This window comes from Alexandromys fortis, unplaced genomic scaffold, assembly GCF_014885135.2.
Source record: "Alexandromys fortis isolate MF-2015 unplaced genomic scaffold, M_Fortis_MF-2015_v1.1 scaffold_160, whole genome shotgun sequence".
Lineage (NCBI taxonomy): Eukaryota > Metazoa > Chordata > Mammalia > Rodentia > Cricetidae > Alexandromys > Alexandromys fortis.
This window is the reverse complement of record NW_026068035.1, coordinates 1,899,020-1,921,470: the sequence shown is the minus strand read 5'-3', so window position 1 is coordinate 1,921,470 and position 22,451 is coordinate 1,899,020. Positions and strand designations below refer to the sequence as shown.

At 44.5% G+C, this 22,451-nt stretch overlaps 1 long non-coding RNA gene across 2 annotated transcripts in view; it reads right to left on the bottom strand.

Moving 5' to 3' along the window:
• The window catches only part of LOC126515381 (uncharacterized), a 43,258-nt gene extending 25,190 nt beyond the window's left edge, over positions 1-18,068 (bottom strand). For both annotated transcript variants that reach the window (XR_007595838.1, XR_007595839.1), the window contains exons 1-2: positions 18,010-18,068; positions 12,806-12,941 (exon numbers count right to left, since the gene is read on the bottom strand). This is a non-coding gene — a long non-coding RNA (uncharacterized lncRNA). The remainder of the gene's footprint in view (positions 1-12,805; positions 12,942-18,009) is intronic.
• Positions 18,069-22,451: the final 4,383 nt, after the last annotated feature.

Sequence of the window (22,451 nt, the reverse complement as noted above, 5' to 3'; positions counted from 1 at the left end):
ATTAATAATAGGTGCCAGATTGACTGTACTGATTTCCCATTATTTGGTTTTCCACATGAGAAATAAAAATTGAAATGATGAATCCACTCACTGGTCTTACTACTGTTACACACACACACACACACACACACTCATACACACTCACACACACTCCATGGAAGTAATTTCACCCCATGGAAGGAAATTCCACAAAATAATTTTACTCCTGGCACCTGGTCAAAGCCTCTGACTGGGGAGCTCATAGGTAGAAGAAGATCCCACCATTGTTTTGCTAACTAGACATGTTGTCAAGCAGCATTCCAGATATTTATATTTGTGGGTCTGTGCTGCTCTCAGCTTTGGCCAGAGCTGCTTCTTCTTGCAGTGGGCAGTGTTTAGTGCAGAGCTCAAAAGCTTTCAAAGTGCTGAGTATGAGGACCTCTGAGTGCTCAGCTGTGGGTGGGTCATCCGCATCAAGGGCCCACAGCACCCAGGGCTCAGGGAACGTCACCAAAGATAGGTCTGAAGCGATGTGACAGCTAAAGCATCCTGAGAGGCACCGTGACGACTCATGGATGCACCCATGCACAGTGGCTGTGTCTAACTTCACAAAGGCTGTGCGAGATCAAGCCAGTCCAAATTCCAGTGGACAGTGAAGGCCCACAGACCCACCTTTAGCTGAGCAGCTCTTGGTAATTGATGGCCACCAAGGGAATAAAGAGTTACTTTCCCTTAGGGGTATGGCCATGATGGTAGGTTGTTCATAGCCACAGTGAATAACTTCACACCCATTTACATATGGAGTTCTTCTGCATAGGAAAACTCAGGGGATTATTCATAACAAAATACAAAGAGACATAATAATACAAATAAAGTTGAGAAAAGATTAAGAGGACCAGAGGAAGTTGGAAAGAGGTGATGGTGGAGGGATAATTATAGCAATAAAATCTAACCAAATTTGTAAACTCTCCCAGTTGCCCACGGCGAGCCAAGATTGGAGTATGGGTCTGTTTTCTACTTTACCCTCATTGTCTTTCTGTCCCTCTTTTTTAGCCGTGGTGACAATTATTTCTTGACTTCTGATAGTCCCCTGCTTTCTTTTCTGTTTTTCTTTGTGGAATTTCAAAAAATTCTTTAAAATAGTGTTTTATTGCTCTCTGTAAGCTCCGTACATTTACAGTACCTGAGAGTTTATATCTTATCCACAAATACAAGGCAGAGAGAGAGCTAACTGGGAATAGTGTGTACTTGGGAAACCTTAGAGTCCACCTCAGTGACATACCTTTTCCAACAGGCCACACTTCCTAAGACCCCCCAAAAGGCACAAACTGAGGATCAAGTGTTCAAATATATGAGCCTGCGAGGGCCATTCTCATTCAAACCACCACAGCAAAGAATTCGGAAAGCTGGGAGAGCTAAGTGTCAAGTGGCTCCCACAGAGACCCTGGAAAGAGATAGCAGACGGCTCAGCAGAAATACTGAAGGCCAGTAGGACAGAGACAAGGTATTTCAAATGCTGAAACAAAAACACAGCTGACCAAGACTATAAAATTCTCGGACACATTTGAAGGAGAAATAAAAGCTGTTTGTGGGGGCGCAAATTAGGTCAGCCACATGCAAATAAGTTGGAATTCCCTAAAACTACAATCTGATCCAGTTTGATGTTTCCTGTGAAGGTACCCAAGGGATGTGAAGGGAGCACACCACAGAGACACCCACAGACCCACGGCCATCGCAACAATACACGCAGTGGTCAGTAACTGACCAGCCTAGGTGTCCATAAATGGAGCAGCGAGTAAAAGATACACACATGGCTGTCAAGATGGCTCAGTAGGTAAAGGCACTTGCTGCCAAGCTCTGAGACCTGAGTCTGACCCCTGGAACCCACAAGGTGGAAAAAGAGAACTAGCTTCCATAAGTGGACCTCTCTGACTTCCACGCTTGCTGTGTGCCATGCAACTGTGCCCCAGCCCCACACACGGATAGCATTCATCCATAAAGGAAAATAAAATCTTGTTATTTACAAAAAAAATGAATTCAACCAGAGATAATCACAGGAAGTGAAGTAGGATTCAGAAAAACAAATAATGCATTTTCACTTACATAACTTTTTAAAAATTATTCTATGTATATGGGTGCTTTGCCTCCAAGTATGTGTGTGCACCACATCTGTGCAGTGCCTGGAAAAGATGCTGGGTGGCTTGGGAATGGAATTAGAGGTGGCTGTTAGTCACCATGTCAGTGCTGGGGCTCAAACCCTGATCTTCTGGAAGGACAACCAGTGCACTTAACATCTGAGCCATCCCTCGGGCTCTTACTAAATGTCTTTTCAAAAGATGTTAAAGTAGAAAAGGCATATTTGGGAAGTGAGAGAGAACAAATGGGGGGAGAGATGGTGGGAACTGTAACTTATCCAAGTACAATATATACATTATGAAGATGCCATCAGGAGACACACTCTTTACACAGCTAATATACACAATCAAAAGTTTAAAATGAAAAGAGCCCCTAGGTGTACTTGCTAGACCTGAATGTAGCCAAAAGCCTCTAGAAATCTCAGCACTTTGCCAAATCTTTGGCTTCTTCAACAAATACATTTTTTATTTCTTTGTAAATTTATGTGTATGACCGTTTTGCCTCTGTGTGTGTATGTGCACCATGTGTGCCTGGCGCTCAAGGAGGTCTGAGAAGGCACTAGATCCCATGGAACCGGAGTTATGGGTGGTTGGGTGGTTGGGAGCCACTCTGTGGGTTCTGGGAACCAAGCCAGGAATCTTTTGTTTTAATCTTACCATTTTATTTTGGGTATTAAAGGTAAAAACAGATAAAAGATAAGAACACACTGTACTCTAAAGAAAACTATCACATAAGATTTTTACAGTTGAACAAACAGAATTTTATATCTAACATAAATTGCCCAGGAGTCAAAATTCATGTTATACCGGCTGCTCGCTCAGCTGGTAGAGCACTTGTCCAGCACACACAAAGCCCTGGGTCCTATTCCTAGCACCGCATAAAGTGGGTGTGGTTACACACCCAAGACAGGAATCTTCATGAGAGCGACGTGTGTCCTTAACTGCTGATCGTCTCTCCAGCACCAACAAATATATTTTGAATTCAATATCTTTTCCATGGTTTTGATTGAGAACTTCATACATGCATATAATATGTTCTTATCAAATCCACCCCCATTCCATCCCCTCCAAATTATGTCTTTATTCCACCACCACATTTTCCCCTAACTTCATGAGCTCTCTGTCCATCTCTATCTCTCGTTTTCAAACCCACAGAGTCCTCTCCACTGCTTCCACGTGCATGGGTGTGGGACCATCTACCGGAACATGGATGGCTTTTCAGGTGCCACACTCCTGAAGAGAACTAACTGCCCCTCCTCAGCAGCCTACCACGACAAAACATCACATAAACAAACTCATAGAAGCCAAGTCTGCATGCATGGACATGCACAAAATAAAATATATTTTATGTTCAGTGCAAGTGAATGGCTCATATCATGTGACAAGATGTATGATGACCACACATGATTATTCAGGGACACAACCCAGGCCCAGGGAAGAACTGTGGAGGCCATGGTGAAATCGGAATGTTTTACTTTAAATGATGCTATATTAGAGGAAGCCACAGCCCTGAGTGGATCTTTGGGGCTCACACTTCTTTGATTCTAGGATGACATGACCCCCTTCGTTCAGTAATGACTATCTCAAAAGGAATATTAACAACCTTCCACAGCCCTGGAAAACATAGGCAGCCTCACCTCCAGAGTAAAGGCAGATGGCCTCCTGGTAAGATGGCTGTGCCTCTCTGTGAAAGCCAGCAGACTGCAAGCCTTAGTTTAAAAAAATACCTACTAGTAGTAGGTCTCCTCCTTGGGTCCATGACCTATCTCACTAGAGATTCTTGGTCCCAGATAGTGGTGTCTAGAATGGGTTCCAACTTGTGGAGTGGGATTTGAGTCCCGTGAGAGAACAGTTGGTTACTCCCAAGTCATTAGTGCCCAAACTCACAGCAGCTGTGACAGCATGGACAGCTCTGCTCAAGCCCGACAGAGTCCCAGAACAGAGACGGGAGGTGGTCACAAGGTCCCATCCCTTCCTAAGAAGAGCGTGGCAACTGGTAGCTGCAGGAAGAGGAGGAATCAGTGCTTTTAAGGTCGTGGCCCTTAGTAGGTTGACCACACAGCCCAAAGAATATGGGAAGCATAAGCTGTAATGGATGGGTCTTAAATATGTATAAGGAGAGGAAGAGAGAGGGGGAGAGAGAGTTACAAAGTTGGGTGGTTAGGGAAGGGAAGGTAGATCTGAGAGGAGCTGGAAGAGGCTGATGAATATAACCAAAATCCATTCTATAAACTTCTCAAGCAACCTATTGAAAAATGAGGGCAAAAAGGTAAGTCTCCCAAGTGTGGGTTCTTTTTCCTGTCTCTTAACCCACTGCATCTGCAGTTCTTAGGAACCACATCAGGATGGGTTCTCCATCCTCCATAAAATGTCTCTGGAGTCGCCCTCAGAGACATATCCGGAGCTGCATGTGCTAGGTGATCTCAAAATCCAGTCAAATTGACAATGAAGGTGAACAAGCATGGTATGAGACCCTGATCACAGCAAGGTTTAAAATCATATTTGCCATCTCAATGGGCTTAGAGGCATTTAATACTTGAAATATAATTGAGTGTGTTATAAAACGTCATCAGATTAGCAGGAGTTAGTGATTCAATCATTTTGAAACCGCAACTCAGTACTAAAACCTAAGGCATGCTGTGAAGAGCACACATTTTACAAAGCAACACATACTGAGTTCCACAGAATTTTCCCAAGATGAAAATCAAGTGCAGCTTATTTTAAAAGAAAGGGATCATTATGAAAATTTCATGCAATTACCAAACTACGAAAATTTTATGCAAGTACTGAATAACGCCTTAGTTTATTATTCTGCTCTCAAAGAATCGCATAATGCGAACGGGGAGCAGACGATCCAAAATGGCACAAAAGTGCGCAGCTTCGCGCGATTGTCTTTACAAGCAGGGTCCCCAGCTTCCCAAGTCCAACTCAGAAAGGCTTATAAAACACTAGCGTGACAAAGAATTCCCCTCTCTCATTATGTTCTTCTTGTGCACGGGGTAGGGGGGCAGCCTTCTAGTTTTCAATGAATACGTGGTTTCCATGGAGAGGGTGAGTCATACCAGCGGTGGGGCGGGGCAGGACGGGGGACTCAGAAAATCCTCCCCCTTGTATTGCAGCTGTTATTCCCTGACGCCTGTCACCAGCACATGCCAGAAAAACGGCCACAAGCCTCCCTCAGAGGCTCCTACCCCTCTCAGTTCATTCTCCCCACTTTCTTCATTCTGCGTGTGTTGAATAAGTGTTGTGTGTTGAATAAGCATTGAGGATGGCAGACCTTCGGAAACGGGTGCCACTGTCATGGGGAGCTTAGCTGGCAGCGAGTGAATGAATACACAAGGCGTCAGAATAAAAATGCTGGGAATGGACTTAGAGAGGCTCACGGGGCAGTATGAGGGATTGAGTAGCTTTACACTGTGTGAGCAGCACCCGGGATAGAGCCATCCATGGCTACAGCTGTGCTAGCCAGGGAAGCGAGCGGAAGAGTGAAGTGGTATAAAACGCCTTTGGCTCATCTCCATGAAGGCGCATTGTGTCAAGAATCAAGTCCACCTCCCCAGCTATAGGAAGGGAGCTTTGTGCAGCTCCACCATGAGCCCCACATCATGTTAGATGCAGACAGTGGATGTTCTGGCAGGGGTTGTTGAGTGAGTCTACACTCCCTGTGTGTGCACAGCTCAGCAACATCTCGAGGTGCCTCTGCGTGATTCTTCCAAAGCAGAACAATGACAAACTAGTACAGGTATTGCTTGAAAATATGATGAGAAGACCAGCAAGATGTCTCATAAATAATATGGCTTCTCGCTAAGCCTGATGACCCGAGTTCACTTCGTGGGCTACACATGCTAGAAGGGGAGACCAGACTCACACAAACTGTCTGCTGACCTCTGCATCCATAAGCACACATGTACACACAGACAGATTAATAAACGTTGAAGAGAAAATAATATATCATCAGAAGCACAAGTATTCTCCCTTACCCAGAATCATTTCCATGGCAGCAGAAAAGAAGTCATTTTATGCTATTGAGTAAGTGTGGAAATAACATTTGCTGTGCTTCACAGGGAACCCACAGAAAGGTTGCAGAGCCAGCAAAGAATCTTGCCCTTCTGTGATGGTGAGCAGTACAGCCTCTACTTCAACTGTGCACGTGCTACAAGCAGTAGCCAGTTCTCAAAGCAAAGGACCAGAGATGGCACCAACTGTACCCATCACACAGCTTAGAATTAGCTAAGACTGAAATGCCATTGTGGCCACTAACTGGTTTGATCCATAGAAGCGGGTTGTTCATGTCTTTATGAGATAAAGTCATCTTGCAACTTGGGGCCAGCCCTCCCTGGAGTCAGGTTCCAACCTCCCACAGAGACGGAGTGTCGCCATGCTTGATGTTGACTCTGAGTCCAGGAGTTAACCACGGGTGTCTTTGGAAACGTTTGCTTGCACCCAGAAGATATGGCAATGAAATGACTTCGTGCTTCCTATAGTACAAGTTCAGGGAAATGGGTGTGGGAGGCCCTCCCTACATCTCCGCAGTGGAACTGAGCCCCTGACTTTCATTTATGTTTGCTTATGTGCGGTTTATCAGAAGGTGCAGAAAGAGGAAGACAGGAGTGCCACGTGACAGGAGGAAGATCATCCTCAGGGCGACTGGAATCGCCAAGGGCGTGACTCAGCCTGAAGGCTGCTGAGGTCTCTGATGCTGCAGCAGGTCAGGCAGAGCTGCCCTCTGAAGCTGGGAAGGTAGGCACTCACCATCTGTCTGGACACTCCATAGCCTCCCAGGAGCCCTCAAAGCCTGTTTCCAGACCAGAAGTAAGGTCTACAGTCCAGGCACAACTGCACCTTTGCCAGTCTCATTGGAAACTGGAAGCTTGGAGGATTGAAGGAGCCCTAGGCTCTCAGCCAGCGAGGGATCTTAGCTCCACAATGTAGGAATTGACTTTTGCCTCAGAACAGAATGAGCACAGAAGTGATATTAACAACAGAGGCCAGCTTGCCAACACTTGGATTTTAGCTCCAGGAGAACTCACAGAACACTCCTACAGATTCTGAGAAGAATAAATTGCACTAAGCTAGACTGACCAAGACTCACCAGGCAGCAAACAGCAAGCAGATGCAGCCTGTCTACCCTGCCTTGCCTGGACGATGTGCCCTGCTCCAGGAAAAGCCAGCAGTAGAAAAGAAAAATGCCCTCAGCATGAATGGTCTGGGATGGCTTTTACTCAGGCTTGAAAATACTGGGCTGCAGCTGAAGACACAGACAGGTCAGAGTGTAGCACGAATAATAAAAACCCAGAGACAGAAATTGGGGTTCAGCCTGAAAACCAGAAAAGCAAAGCAGTCACCCACTAAAGTCTTACCAAAGCTGGGCGACCGCAGACTAAGCAGACTAAGACTCTCTCTCTCCTCTCAGTTTATATCCCCTCTAGGGATGGAATTAAAGGCGTAAGACTTCATAGTACTGGGATTAAAGGTGTGAGCCACCACCACCTGGATCTATTTCTACAATGATCTTGTCTGGCCTTGAACTCACAAAGATCCTTTTGCCTCTATACCCAAAATCCCGGGATTAAAGGTGTGTACCGCCACTGCCTGACCTCTATCATAGCTTTGCCCTTCTGATCTTCAAGCAAGATTTATTTATCAAAATACGAATAATAGACCTGTTGACAGATGTTCAGTGCCAAAAAAATACACAGAGCTCTACATTAATTATAAACTGGTTGGCCTAGTAGCTGGGGCTTCTTATTAACTCTTACATCCTACATCTTCACCCATAATTCTTTTCTTTGTTAGCCACGTGACTTGGTACCTGTTCTCAGCGAGGCATTCTCATCTTGCTTCCTCTCTGTCAGGGTGACAACTGCAGACTCTTTCCTCTTCCCAGAATTCTCTTCTTGCCCCGCCTCTACTTCCTGCCTGGTCACCCCGCCTATACTTCCTGCCTGGCTATTGTCCCAACCACATTTTAATAAACAAGTACAAGAAACAAATCTTTACAGGGTAAAGCCATTGTCCCACAGCATAGACCAGTGCATCAGAGGCAATAGAGATTTTACCGCCATCTCTCATCTTCTCCGTCCACTCCCTGCTGGGACACGCAGCCTTCTTTTCCTATTCTCCAGTAACTAGTAGGGAAGAATTTGTTTCTATCCCCCCTCCCTTTCTGGGATGAATCTCACTCCCAAGTGAGGATGGGTACAGGCATTCTGAGATTTCTATTATCTCAGCTCCCCTTCCCTGGAAATTCAAAGCAGGGTTCATCAGGGGACAGCCACAGTAGGCTTGTGACAGACTCACTTCTAACCATGAGCACCCAGCTCGGGTGGAACCTTGTGGGGAGCAGTCACGGCTGGCACATGGTAAACTCACTGACACACGTGTAAATGTCAGTGTTCAGTCTGGGCAGCTCTCAGTCCCACAAGCCTATGTTCTCCTCCCATGACACCTGAAGCAGACCTTGCCTGTCTGCTTCTCTGAGCATCTTGGTATTGAGAACACAGTGACCTGCACTTGTGCTCATTCCTGTCTGATGCCTGCTGTCTGCACAGGGAAACTGATTCTGGAAGATCACAGGACCCACTGCAATTGAGAGAGGAATTAGTGCCTTGGATTGCTTTCAGTTGTTGGTGTTTTCTCTCATATCAGAGGTATGTTCTCCTAAAGGATCCTGTTGAGTGTCCTCCGGGCTTCTGTACCCACAGATGCACTTTTAATACCCCTCATAAACAATTCCTAAGGAACTCACATTTAGCTTCTGGATTAATCACATTTTGTTTATGCCCCTCATTTTAGTTGTCCCCCCCCCCTTTTTTTAGTCCTGCCAGGTTACACTACTAAAGACAAACCCAGTTTAGTCATTCCTCAGTATTTGGATTTCAGTTCAATTCCATGGGTGGCACAGCCTCTGTAGGGTCAGTGCTACACACAGTGATTTTATGTGGAGGGATGGGGGCTTCTAATAGCCTTCACTACTGTTAGTCTCTCTGTACACATGTTAGGAGAAGCCTCATGCTTGTAGAATGATATAAAAACACCATTCACCTCTGCATTTGGGTTGGACCTCTTAGGGCTTTACAAAGTTTAGAGAAAACCCAAGCCCAGTAATGTTCTGCTGCTCACAGTCTTAATTAACTTCTCGGGAGAATTCTGTGATATAGGATATTGTCCTACTTCGGAGACAGGATCCCTCCTGGATACCAGAAAACCCTGGTGAGTCTTAACAGAAGATTTCTGCCTCTTTTCCACATGGCAGAGCTGACAGACAGTCCCAGGGGCACCTTGTTCACTAATAAAAGCTGACAGTTCTGAGGGCTCAACACTAGCTAGGTGAAACATGGTCGATAAAAACTCAGAGAAAGAAATTTGGGTTCAACCTGAAGATCCGAAAAGCAAAGCATCCAGCCACTGATTCTTACCTGTACCTCAGTCTGAAATGGCGATCCTGCCTCCACGAATCTCAGAATGAGACTGTATTTGAGAGCTATTTCCTCCCATTTTATAATCCTCTCTAGGGCTGGAATTAAAGGCATGCACCACTGTAATTAAAGTCATGAACTGCCCGGTTTCTATGGCAAACTAGAGTGGCTACTGGGATTACAGGTGTGTGTAGTGGTAATTACCTAGTCTGTGAGACTGACCAGTGGGGTTCTTTTACTCTCAGATCTTCAGGCAAGCTTTAATTATTAAAAACAATGGAAATGCCACTACACTTGGGTAGATTCAAAATATTAGAGAGAAGGAGGAGAAGGAGGAAGAGAACAGGAAGAACGAGGAGAGAATTATTTCTTTCTTTTCCTCGTTAGTTTTCTATCTGGCAGTGGGTGTTTTTAATATTCAGCTCAGGTCCGTACTTCCTCAGATCCTCATTATTCAAAGGGGAAAAGTCTTAAGTCACCCGGTCCCCTGATTCTGACAAAATGATTCTACTGTCATCATAGTTTAGAACATCCCCTTTCATAGGACTCTAACAGGCACTTGAGCCACAAGGTCTTACAGTAATGCCTCAACTCTTCCCTTGTCACAGAACTACAGTCTTGATCTGTCTATTGACCCAGTATGAAGGCCAGAGGACTCCAGCTGGTACTGAAAGGAGCCGTCCATTGCAGAAATGAAGCAGTCTCGAGAAGAGAATGGCAAAGGGCTGTACTAAAATGAGTGCTGCTCTTCAAACTACCTGTACCCTGGTTATTTTAGACGTCTGAATCACACACAACACCAGAAATATCCTAGAACCAAAGCAGAACTGCCCCAGCCTCAGATGCAGACCTCTTATGCATCTGGCGTGGCTGAATGACTCAACAGAGGTTCATGTGGCTACTTCAGCCTCACGTGTGACAATAAAGATAACCCCATCTGCAGGAGGATGTTAGCCCTCACACTGAAAAGCAGAAGGGCGAGTGCCTCCAAACAACAAGTCACCATAGACAGAGCTGAGAATTCTTCCAAGCAGCTTGAGAGTCGATCGAGAGCTCATGGAATCACAGAAAAGAAAACAGGTGAACTTCTGTTTTTCTTTAGAAAATCTGTCCTACCAGTGTGTTTTGGGCCATGTTTTAAGAGGCAGGGAAATGTGTACTGTGAGTCAGATGAGAGAGAGAATCCACAGATGACCATGTGTCCAGCCAGGTGCAGAGGCAGACAGGCAAAGGAGCAGCCCTGTCTTTCCCTGTGACCTCTATATAGCCAGGCTGCTGCCAGGGATTTTAACCTACTGAATCACACTTGGTCCTAGAAATGTCCTTGAGCCGATCAGAACAGCCTTCCAGGCCTTGAATGGCAGAGAGAGCACTTCTGGCCTCTAGAGACATGCCTCTTAGAAAATTACATCTAGTTCATTCGACAACTATGATTAAACAGCATAGACTAACTGACAAGGTTTTGGACCCAAACACTGTCCTTTAATTAATTTAAAACTTAATTTGAAGACTGATGAGGGAGGCATAAACTTCTAAGAGCAGTTGATCAACTGTTTAACAAAACTACATGTCCTGAGGGTTTGAATTTGTTAGGCTAAGCAGCCAGTGTTCTATTGATGAACCCCTCTGTCCAGTGAGTCTTTGTGACAATATCTGTTTTGTCTAACCACATAACTCTGGGATGGAGCTCAGAGTCTCTAAACAAAGTAATCCTTCAGGCCCATGACTCCTTGGAAATATGGAGTCTCCTCAAGGAGCTTCACCTGCATTCTATCTCATCCATGGGCAGTGGAGAAAATGCCAAGGGCTGTTTTCAATTCCATGAGCCCGAACTCAGTCTCCCATCGACACATAAACCAAGCCGTAGAGGAGCCTGGATGTTGTCATTCTCGGACACATGAACACTGCCTTAGTTTCCTTCCTATTACTCTGATAAAAAAAAATACCTAGATGCAAGAAGTTTATGGGAGGGAAAGGGTTTGGGTTTTTTTTTTTTTTTCACAGCTCACAGTTATGGCACACCATGTGGGGGGATCGGCTCACAACAACAGGAGCTAGTCCCATCCCATCCCATCTGTAGCCAACAAGTCGGATAGGCGACTGAATGCTGCAGTCCTGGACCCCTCCTTGCCCAGGCAATGATCCCACTCATAAATGAGATGGGGCTTCCCACAGCAGTCAATGTAATAAACATGCCCAGAAGCGTGCCTCCCAGGTCATTCTAGATTTTTTCAAATCAAAAATTAACTTTACTGCTTATTCCAATAGTGCCCTTGGTGAAGAATGGATGATTCAGCAGCTCATAGCGGGAATCCTCGTGGCTGGGGCAGGTATCTGTCTGGATAAGCAATTAACCTGGATTCTTCAGTGGAGAAAAAAATGAAACTGAGATTTTTTTTTTCTAGTGGTCCATTGCAGCTCCATCCCTGGCTTCTCATCCAACTCAAGCCTATTGGACTGACTTTCCAATAGCTCCTGGATGGGGCCTCCTTCAACTACAAGGTGCCTAGAGCAGGGCCCTCCACTGCAAGTCTCAGTGCAGTTGCTTGTTTTTCAAGCCCAGCAGGAGGATTCTGGCTCTAGCCTGGGAGGAAAGTCTCATGTGGGCTGACGATGCTGAGGGATCACATTGCCCGCTATCTCAGAGCCCACTCAGGGAAGGTACCACGCAGTGTGTTCACCTTAGAACTTGGGGTCACATTAGAACTCTGTCTATGAAAAATGACCCCTGGAACTTGAGGCCTGAGACAAGATGAAGAGAGAAGACACAGAGCAAGACGATTGGTTCTTCACTCTTGATTATGGATGTGGTGTGTTTATCTGCTTCACCTCCCCGACGGGAAGGGCTGTGCCCCTAAAATGTAAGCCAGAATAAACCCTCTCTGCCTTAAGCTGTTTGTTCTGAGCATTTTATCATAGCAACAGAACAAGAACCAAGACGATATCTAAAACACACGCACACACACACTCGTAAAATTAATTACATACCATGGGGGAAGCATCTCAACTTTAATCACTTATGTTTAAAATGAGCAGATATATGACTGTCATAATAAAGTTTCAAGCACTTGTTCAGCCCCCGGAGGATTATTAAATTAAAGAGAAGACAAACACTTTAGCCTCCCTGCCTGTGGAGTTGCGTTCAAGTATTAATAAGGAGTTAGAAATTCCATGGAAAGAATGCTTTCCCTCGTACACACAGCTTCGTGCTCCAGAGACTGCTGTTTTCTACCCGAGTCAAGCCCTCCACTGTGAACAAGTGTCCCCTCTGACCTTGTCTGAATCTTTAATGCATTCCAGGTCATGCCCACTCCACAGAGCCTCCTTCCTGAAAGTGAAGTTCACAGAAGAGTCATTTTCACAGGTGCTAGCCACGGATGTATGGGTTCCCTTTAGGTCCAAGCTTACTCTGTGCATGAAATAAATAGAAGATAATTGTCCATCAATTAAACACTACCCAGGCTCATTCCCTGCCCTGCTGACGTCTGCCAGCTCCCAAATCATGCTTAAATCATGTCTCTTCCATTCCATCCTTTGTTCACAGGTTCTTGCTAACATTGCTCATCTTAGGTGTGTGTATTGTATACTTTATTTCATGTCCAGCTGCTAATTTGTATGAGAAATTAACCATTTTAACAGTTTTTCACCCACTAGAAAAATTTAGAATGTTTCCTTCATACTGTATCTCTTTCAAATACACCTTTGCATACATGAATAAACACTAAGCAGGAAAAAGTCTGTTCCATGAGCTTCACGTTGAATCACTCCTCATGGGAAAAAGGAGGATTAGTTATCTGTATGTAGGCCCAGCTCCCTTTACAGAGAATCTCTTATTTTGAAACAGTTGATCTGACCAAGGACATTCTCAGTGCCAAAGCCAACACACTTGGTGGTCTCAGGCATATTTACTAGTTTAGCTCTTGTGAACAGCTAGATGTGGGTCTTCCATCAGTTTTTGGGTTGACGGGCCTGGTTCTTGGGCACAGCTATTTTTATGGCCATTTAATGGATTCCACCACCAGAGAGCTAAAGACTGTTTCCTCTCAGGTTTATAAGAAATTGAGCAGAAGTTATGACTTCACCTGAATTAGTGTCCCTGCTGCTCTCTGTGGTCTTGTAGTCCTTACTTGTCCCTTGACATGGGTAAAAACCCCCAAGTACATCTCTCTCATACACACAGGCATTGCCAAACAGTGATCTTGCAAAAATGCTTGGCTTCAGTATTGCCTGAACTACACCAACAGATCCTGAAACTTAATATTTCAAGTCCAGTGTGTTGGTTCTTGAGAAGCTAGAGAAGAAAGCTAACTGTCCATCTTGTGAGAAAATAAATGACCTAAAGTCCAACTTTTAGTACAATGACTTGAGGAAAGTGGAGAGATTTCATCCTCAGTCAGTGGAGAGCATGGGACCTGGGGAGACCTGAGCTCACAGAAGATCTGTGGAACCATGGGGTAGGGCATCCAGGAAGATTTGACTCCTCTGCTGTCCCACTCTGCCACTGGGAAACCATGAACTGAGCCTAAGCGAGGATCCTGCATCACCAGCTCCTTCCGCTCACACATGGCTTCTCCTCTTATGTTTCTAAGCACACTGTGAGGGGGTTTTGTTCAGCCTATCCTCATGGTATCACCCTCCTGTAATCAGACGTTTCTCTCTCACCTGCCTGTTACCAAATACCCAGCAACCACTTCCCAAATAATTGACTAGGAGGCTTAATGTGAATTTTAAATACTCAGCTGATAGCTCAAGCTTGTTACTAGGTAACTCTTACATTTTAAGCTAATCTGTATTCCTTATTTACGCTCTACCCTTGTGGCATTACCTTTATTAGCATGGTACATTCATCTCCTTCTGTGTCTGTCTGGTGACTCCTCTAACTCCACCCTTCTCTTTCCCATCATCCTTAGTTTTGTCACCCTACTGGTACTTCCTGTCTGGCTACTGGTCAATCAATTTGAATGACACATCTTGACAGTGTACAAGAGGACTATCCCACAGCACCTTCCAAGAAGATAGACTCAGAAACACTGACTAACCTGAGATCACAATACACGTTGTGGTCTCAACTTGCACCCCACAACTATATCCACTTTTCAGATCTGTAATACCAGATGTAGCTGCACTGGGAAAGAGGGCTTTAGAAAGGAATTATGATGAAGGAAATAACACTAATTAGGGTCTAGTCTATAGGATGAGTGGAAGTTCCCTGTCTCCCTCTCTCTCTCCACCCCTACAAGAAGGCATCCTTCTGCAGTCTGGGAGCAGAGCCTGACTGTGCAGCATGAGCTAATGAATGCTGACTATTTAGCTCCAATCTTTTGTATTTTGTTACATAGCTACACTGACCATCTTAGGTTACTATTGCTGCAATGAAACACCATGACCAGAGCAACATGGGAGGAAAGGGTTTGTTTGGCTTATACTTTCATATCAGTGTTCAGTACAGGAACTCCAACCTGAAGGCAGGAGCCGAGGTTGGGCTGTAGATGAAGCTGCTTACCTGCTTGCTTCCCCTGGTTTGCTCAACCTGTTTTCTTATAAAACCCAGGACCACCAGCCTAGGGATGGCACCACCCACAATGGGCTATGCCCTCCCCCTCCAATCTTATGGAGACATTTTTCTCAACTGAAGTTCTCTCCTTTCAGATGACTGAAACACAATCCAAGAATGGAGTAACGTCAGGGGAATTCTGAGTACTTGTGAGAAAACTCCAAGAAAACAAGACATGAGTCCTGTGACCTCAGTTCCTCCAGAAAAACCGAATTGTTCTGGGGTTGTGTTTTTGTGCCACTCCCAGGTGTGGCAGATAGAGAGCGTATACATTAGATAATTAATTTCAGCTGACTATTATTATTCATGTGCCTCTATGGAGAAACATGTTTTTGCCACTTGTAGCTTGTCTTTGTGACTGAACACCTTACTCATGTGACTCTTTTTTTTTTCATTTTTTAAAATTGATTTTATTGAGCTATACATTTTTCTCTGGTCCTCTCTCTTCCTCTCACCTCCCCTTCAACCCTCTCTCATAGTCCCCATGCTTCCAATTTACTCAGGAGATCTTGCATTTTTCTGCTTCCCATGTAGACTAGATCTATGTAAGTCTCTCTTAGGGTCCTCATTGTTGTCTAAGTCCTCTGGGATTGTGGTTTGTAGGCTGGTTTTCTTTACTTTATGTTTAAAAACCACTTATGAGTGAGTACATGTGGTAATTGTCTTTCTGGGTCTGGGTTACCCCACTCAATATGATGTTTTCTAGATCCATCCATTTGCCTGCAAATTTCAAGGTGTCATTATTTTTTCCTGCTGTTTAGTACTCCATTGTGTAAATGTACCATATTTTCCTTATCCATTCTTTGGTCGAGGGGCATTTAGGTTGTTTCCAGGTTCTGGCTATGACAAACAATGCTGTTATGAACATAGTTGAGCATATGTCCTTATGGCACGATTGAGCATCCTTTGGATATATACCCCAAAGTAGTATTGCTGGGTCTTGAGGAAGGTTGTTTTCTAATTTTCTGAGAAATTGACATACTGATATCCAAAGGGGCTGTACCAGTTTGCACTCCCACCAGCAATGCAGAAGTGTTCCCTTTCCCCTATAACCTCTCCAGCATAAGTTGTCATCAGTGTTTTTGAACTTGGCCATTCTTACAGGTGTAAGATGGAAACTCAGAGTTGTTTTGATTTGCATTTCTCTGATGGCTAAGGATGTTGAACATTTCTTAAGTGTCTTTCAGTCATCTTAGATTCCTCTGTTGAGAGTTTTTCACTAACCCCACATCAGAATTAGAGAAAAAAAAAAAACCCTTTCCACTACAGATAACTAGCCCAAATTCCAAGGAAGAGATGGAGTTGGCATAATCCTGAATCTTAAGGGAACAAACAAAAACTTTCACATTTTCACTAAGTTACTGGGTTATCTTATGGTGGCAGGAGTCAGTGTTTTTGTTTCAGTGGTGTGTGTATGTGTGTGTGTGTGTGTGTGTGTGTGTGTGTGTGTGTACATTTCTGTGAGTGAAATGTTGCACCCCAATTCTCTGAGTTAATTGGAGAGCAGTACCCCCTTCTTTAAGCTTATCAGAGAGCAGAACCTCCCTTCTTCTTTAAGTTTATCAGAGAGTAGCACCCCCTTCTTTAAGTTAATCAGAGAGCAGAAACTCCTTCTTTAAGTTAATCAGGGAGCACCAGTTGATTGTTTTGCTTTCTTATTCACAACAACCTTAGATTTTAATTATACAGACTAGGGTCTGCTGAAATTAAATGATGATTTCAATCTCATAAGAAATGTCTTTCTAATTCTCCTTCAGACACATTGTAATTTAGCGTTTAGTAATAAAGAGACCATTCAAGGAAATTGGAGACAGGCACATGAGTCAGTCAACAGACCAGCCTATGGGATGTATTATTCTCCTCATTATTTAGGGTCTTAGACACTAAGCAGAGGCCTGTTCTGTTCACATGCTTACATCACAGATTATTTAGACAGAGACAAGCAAGAGTATTAATAACACTTTTATATAAATACAATGACTAGTATTTACTAAAAAAAATTACAAATCACTGGAGCAGAAACATCACTTTTAGTTTAAGGACAACGTGAACTGTGTAATGGGTTCCAGGTTAGCCAAGACTACAGAGCAACATGCTGACTCAAAAAAATAATAAGTCATTAAAATAGTAAGATTGTGAAAGTTGAAGGTATTCATTAGCAAATAATTACAGCTTTATTTCAGCTAGTCTTGTTAGTGATATTGTTTTGAGACAGGTTTCCACGCTGAAGTGCTGGCTAATCTCTTATGGAGTTGAGGGTAACTTTGAGCTCTGGTCCTCTGCTCAGGTTCTGAGATTGCACACTGTTCTTAGACTAGACCTGTACCTGCAGCCCTGGCTACAGCCGCAGAGAGCGCTGGGTATCTCTTGCAAACTCAATGGGTCAGCAGCCTCCATTTCCAACGATGCTCTGGGTAATGTTGGACAGCAGCTCCAGAGACCACACTTGAGACCCCAATAGCCTACCTTTATTCCATCCTCAGATCCTAGCTGGTCTACAACCTTAAGGGAGGATTCCTTAGCTCCCAGAGAAAGTTGTGCTCTGTTGCATCTTTGCCCGGTCTTCCATATATCTTTATAGGCCCACAACGGTCCAGTAGACACTGCTGAAAGAGTGCATTAGTGCCTGTCCTGGTCCCACTGTCATGTGTTTTGTCCACCGTTGCCTCTTGATGTCTATTATATATGCACAGTGTGGTGCTATAATAAGTATTACTGCAATATTCTTGTATTCCTTTGAATTTTAACTCCATTGCTCTTTAGAGTAATAATTCCACACATTTGATGGCAAATGAAACACTTAAGGGATGACACAAAACTTCTCTGAACCCAACACCAAATGACATGATGGTTCCATTCGTTTCTTATACACTTAGAAACACAATGCCCTACTTTAGGGCTCATTGTCTAGATGGCTTCTTACCTGCAATGTCTCATGTATGTGTACTGCATCTGTCAACTCCAGCACTGCTCTGGACCTGCTGAAGGGCACAGGTATGCAAAGTTCATGTTTTGGGATTCATGGATCCTTGGTACTGTATTCAACCACAGATACGGAACTCCTAGAGCCTCAGAATGTGATCAGTGGAGGTCAATGGTAAAACATCAGTCTCTTACTAGGAAAGGGTGAGAATTACACATATCCTTCAAAGTTATACTCCCAGTAACTTCCTCCAACGGGCTCCACCTTCTAATAGCTATTAACCTGTGAATGCATCAATGAGTTAATCTATTGAGAAGACCAACAGTCTCATAATGTAATCACCACTTACTGGCACTAGCCCTAGGGCTTATGCTTCAATGCATGAGCCTTTGGAAGTATTTTATCTATAAAACGCAATAGTTACATTAAAAATGTATCAAACTATTCTGATATGAAGTATTTGTACAATGCTATCTTTCTGTTGTACGTCTTCAAGTTTGCACAAAAGGTTGATGAGACGTCTATTTATGGAAACGTTCCTAGTGCATTACTATAACCTGTTTTTCTTCCTCTTAGACAATAATATAAAATTATATTAATGTTTATCTGCTAGTACTAAGTGTGCTATGGCTCCACGTATGTTATGAATCAAGAATAACTTTGTACTAATAAACATGACTCAGACCAAGAAATTCTCTGAGTTATTCGATTTTTTCCATAAGCAGGTTAAAATGGTTTCTTCCATAGTAATCACATTTCCACATTTTATTGGATTTTAAGATGAGTAAGATAATATGAGAGAAACTTTTCCTCTGGGTGACCTTCTCTGAAGAGAGGGAAGGGTAGAACTGGGCAGAGAGCACATGAAGTAGGTCTTAGCCATGAACAGAGTGGATGTACCTTAGCTAACCCAGGAAGAAGCCAGACGCTTGGACACTCAAGCCCAGCACAGACAAGAGAGAGCTACTGGAATTCAATTTGTCTTTACAACATGCCTCCTGAACATGTCATGGTCCAGAGAACTACGGTGGAGAACAAGGACCATGTGTAATTGGTATCACTTCAGACCTCCTTCTCCTTCACTTCACTTACAAAAATGTAGCCAGGCTTAAAGTCTTCCCTCCTCTAGGATCCAACCAGGTCTCCCCTTTCTTCTAAGTTCCTTTCTTCTTCCCAAGTCCCTCTGCGCTTTCCACACCCACTCTCTGTGATGGTTAGTCTTCACTGTCAGCTTCACCAGACTTAGAATCTCCATGGAAACACATTTCAAGGCATGACAATGAGGATGCTCCAGAATGATTGAATAGAGCAGAGGAAACTCATCTTGAATGTGCATAGCGCCCATCCATGGGCTGGCCACCTAGACCGAATAAGGAGAAGTTGATTTGAGCACCTGAATTTGTTTCTCTCTGCTTCCTCATGATGGGTGCCCTATGAGCAGCTGCGCTATGCTCCTAGAGCCTTGCTTTCCTCAGCATGACAGCACCTCAACCAGCCAAGTGAACCTCTCAAATGGCGTTTGTCCGACGTTTGGCCACAGAAATAAGAAAAGCCACTTCACGCATACCTCAGCCTATTTTGTGTTTGTTTCTTTGGATATTTGTTTTTGAGACAGGTCTCACGGAGCCCTAGCTGGCCTGGAACTCACTGTGTGAACAAGGTTTACAGACTTGCACTAGCGTGCTGCACCCTGGGTGTGGTGTTTCTGACTCCGTGCAAATCCGCTTCCTGCTCTCATTGGATTCATAATACACGTCCCAGAAAGTCCTCTTGGTCTCTGAAGCCTGCTTTTCCCAGAGGCCTCAGTTGCTCCCAGACTTGTCAGTCAATGCACCTGGGATCCTTGAATGCTTCGTACTGGCCTCCTGACATTCCCTTTGGCAAACCATGTTTGTCATCTGTGATTTCAGCAAGACCCATGGCCCCCAAATTAGTATCGGTCCAGGTGCTAATCCTCATGCTCCACAATGAGAAAGCCTTGCTCGGACACCGGCAGGGAGACGGGAGAGGTCAGTGTTCTGAGCCTGCCTCACATCTCGGGATTTTCCTCCTTAACCTTCTTCACAGTTCATCAGCACCAGTGTGCTCCTGTGACTCGGCTCACCCCAGTATTGCAGAAAGACCCCCAAGCATTACCCTCCCCCACTGTCTCAGTCTCCACCACAAGGGGCCATTGTGAAGACAGTCAGTGTCCTGGCTAGTCGACCTTGAGTTGAGACCAAGCTAGAGTCAATTGAGAAAATGCCTTCGTAAGATCCTGTAAGGCATTTTCTTAATTAGTGATTGATAAGAGATGGTCCAGCCCGTGATGGGCTCATGGTCCTGGGTTCTGTAAGAAAACAGGCTGAGAAAGCCAGAAGGAGCAAGCTAGTAAGCAGCACCCCTCATGGCTTCTGCATCAGCTCCTGCCTCCAATTCCTGCCCTGTTTGAGTTCCTGTCCTGACTTCCTTCAATGATGGACGGTGCTGTGGATGGGACACGTAAGCTGGATAAAGCCTCTCCTCCCCAAGTTGCTTTGGTTATGGTGTTTCAACACAGCAGTAGTAACCCCACCTAAGACGGTCAGTAAATGCTCATTGGATGAAGAAAGAAAACAAGCCTTGTTTCTAGGCGTGTTGAGATGAACGGTTCACTACTCTTCTCTCCTGTCCCCATGCATTGGTGTTTATTCATTCTTGTCATGCTGAGTTTTATACAGATAGTTGCTTTCAAGTAGATCATCTACTTTGACCAAATTCAAGCTATGACCACTACCTCCATTTATTGTTCCCACCCTATTGTCTCTTCCTATGCTCCTCCCTCCCCTAGTTTCCCTATTGCTTTCCTGTTGCAGAGTGTTCCTGTGTGTGCATGTGCACGTGTGTGTGTGCGTGTGTGTGTGTGTGTGTGCGCGTGCGCGCGTCCACGTGGGCGTGTGTGGTTTTATGGAACCTGTGTGTGCATGTGCGTGTGTGTGTATGTGTGTGTGTGTGTGTGTGTGTAGTTTTATGGAACTGTAAATAATTCTAAGGGCTACAAATGAAAGAAAACATGTACTATCTCTTTCCTTATGCTGGTCTGCTGGATATGATGATCCAAATGGAAAGACGTTTCTGTCAAGTATAGTGGGCATGGGTGGACCAGCAGAATGGGCTCTCATGAATTTGGCAAGCTTCCTGAAAGTCACCCGTGACAAAGGTGCTTAGTGCAGTATATATCAAAGTATGGTCTGAGCTGTGCATAGAGATCACATGGGAGCGTGTGGACTCCAAATTTGTCTTGTGTTGTGGGAGCAAACAAGGCATAATTCCAAGGATTTCCAACCTTATATCTGACAGTTCACTGTTGGCTAATAACTGAACCTGTGGGATTCGTAACACTCCTTTTTATGTTTGTGGTTAGCACTGCCCTGCATGCAGAAACACCTAGCTCCCTTCCAGGGAGTATGACAATTATGTGACACTTGGAAACACACCAAAGTCTGTGGCTCTCGTACACAGCGCTGGCCTCAGCACAGCTGTTTAGGAAGGATGCTTATGCAGGTTTCGCTTGTTTCTACTGAACTCTTGCAGTAGAGGGGCCTACGGCTATTATTCCCGCCTTTTACAGAGAAGGATTGCTTCTTCTGTACCAGTATGTGTTTGCTGGTCACTTGTGAGAGAGTTGGCCAAGCAGCAGAGTCTTGATCATAACTGAGAACTTTGACTTATAAGTTAGCACACATTAACCTTTGACCTCTAAATTAACACACATGCATTGTTGACTTCATATGTAACCACCTTCTCTCCTGCTGAAGCTAAAGCACAGCAATTCAAACCCTCTTCATTTTTGCTTATGAAATAAGAATTTACCATTTCAAGCAATTTATTTCCCATCTTTAAATAAAGCAGCCAGGATGTCTCCTACCCTGATTTTAACATACACTACCTAAAGACACATGCATTTGTGCTGGGCAAGTTGATGTACACCTGACATCCTAACACTGCAGAGACTGAGGTGGAGGAGTCAGGGAGTTCCGCGCCAGCCTAGGCCACAGAGAATCTCTGTCTCAAAAAACCATGCGAGCTGACACACACCCAGTCTACCCACTGGAATTCGTGTGTTGTTTATGGAACGCGAAGCTATCGCCGATGCTAACGAAAGCAGATAGCACTTGTAGGATGCTAAAGCCATGCCTCTGTTCAGCTGAGGGTGACACAGGACCCTGCCCTTTGCAGAGAGAAGGGGAGAGAGGCGTGGGTCTTGGAGGCAGGCATCCATCGCCCCTGCTGTGCCCGTGCTGTTGCTGGACCGTTTGGAACCCATCACTCCAGCGGTGCTTCAGTGGAGTGCGCACACGTGCGTCTGAATAGAAATTATTAAAGCACACGTGCGTCTGAATAGAAATTATTAAATTTACTTGAGTCCCACAGAGGAGCGTTACCCTGGACTGCTATTTAAAGCAGAGCGGCAGCAGTAACGG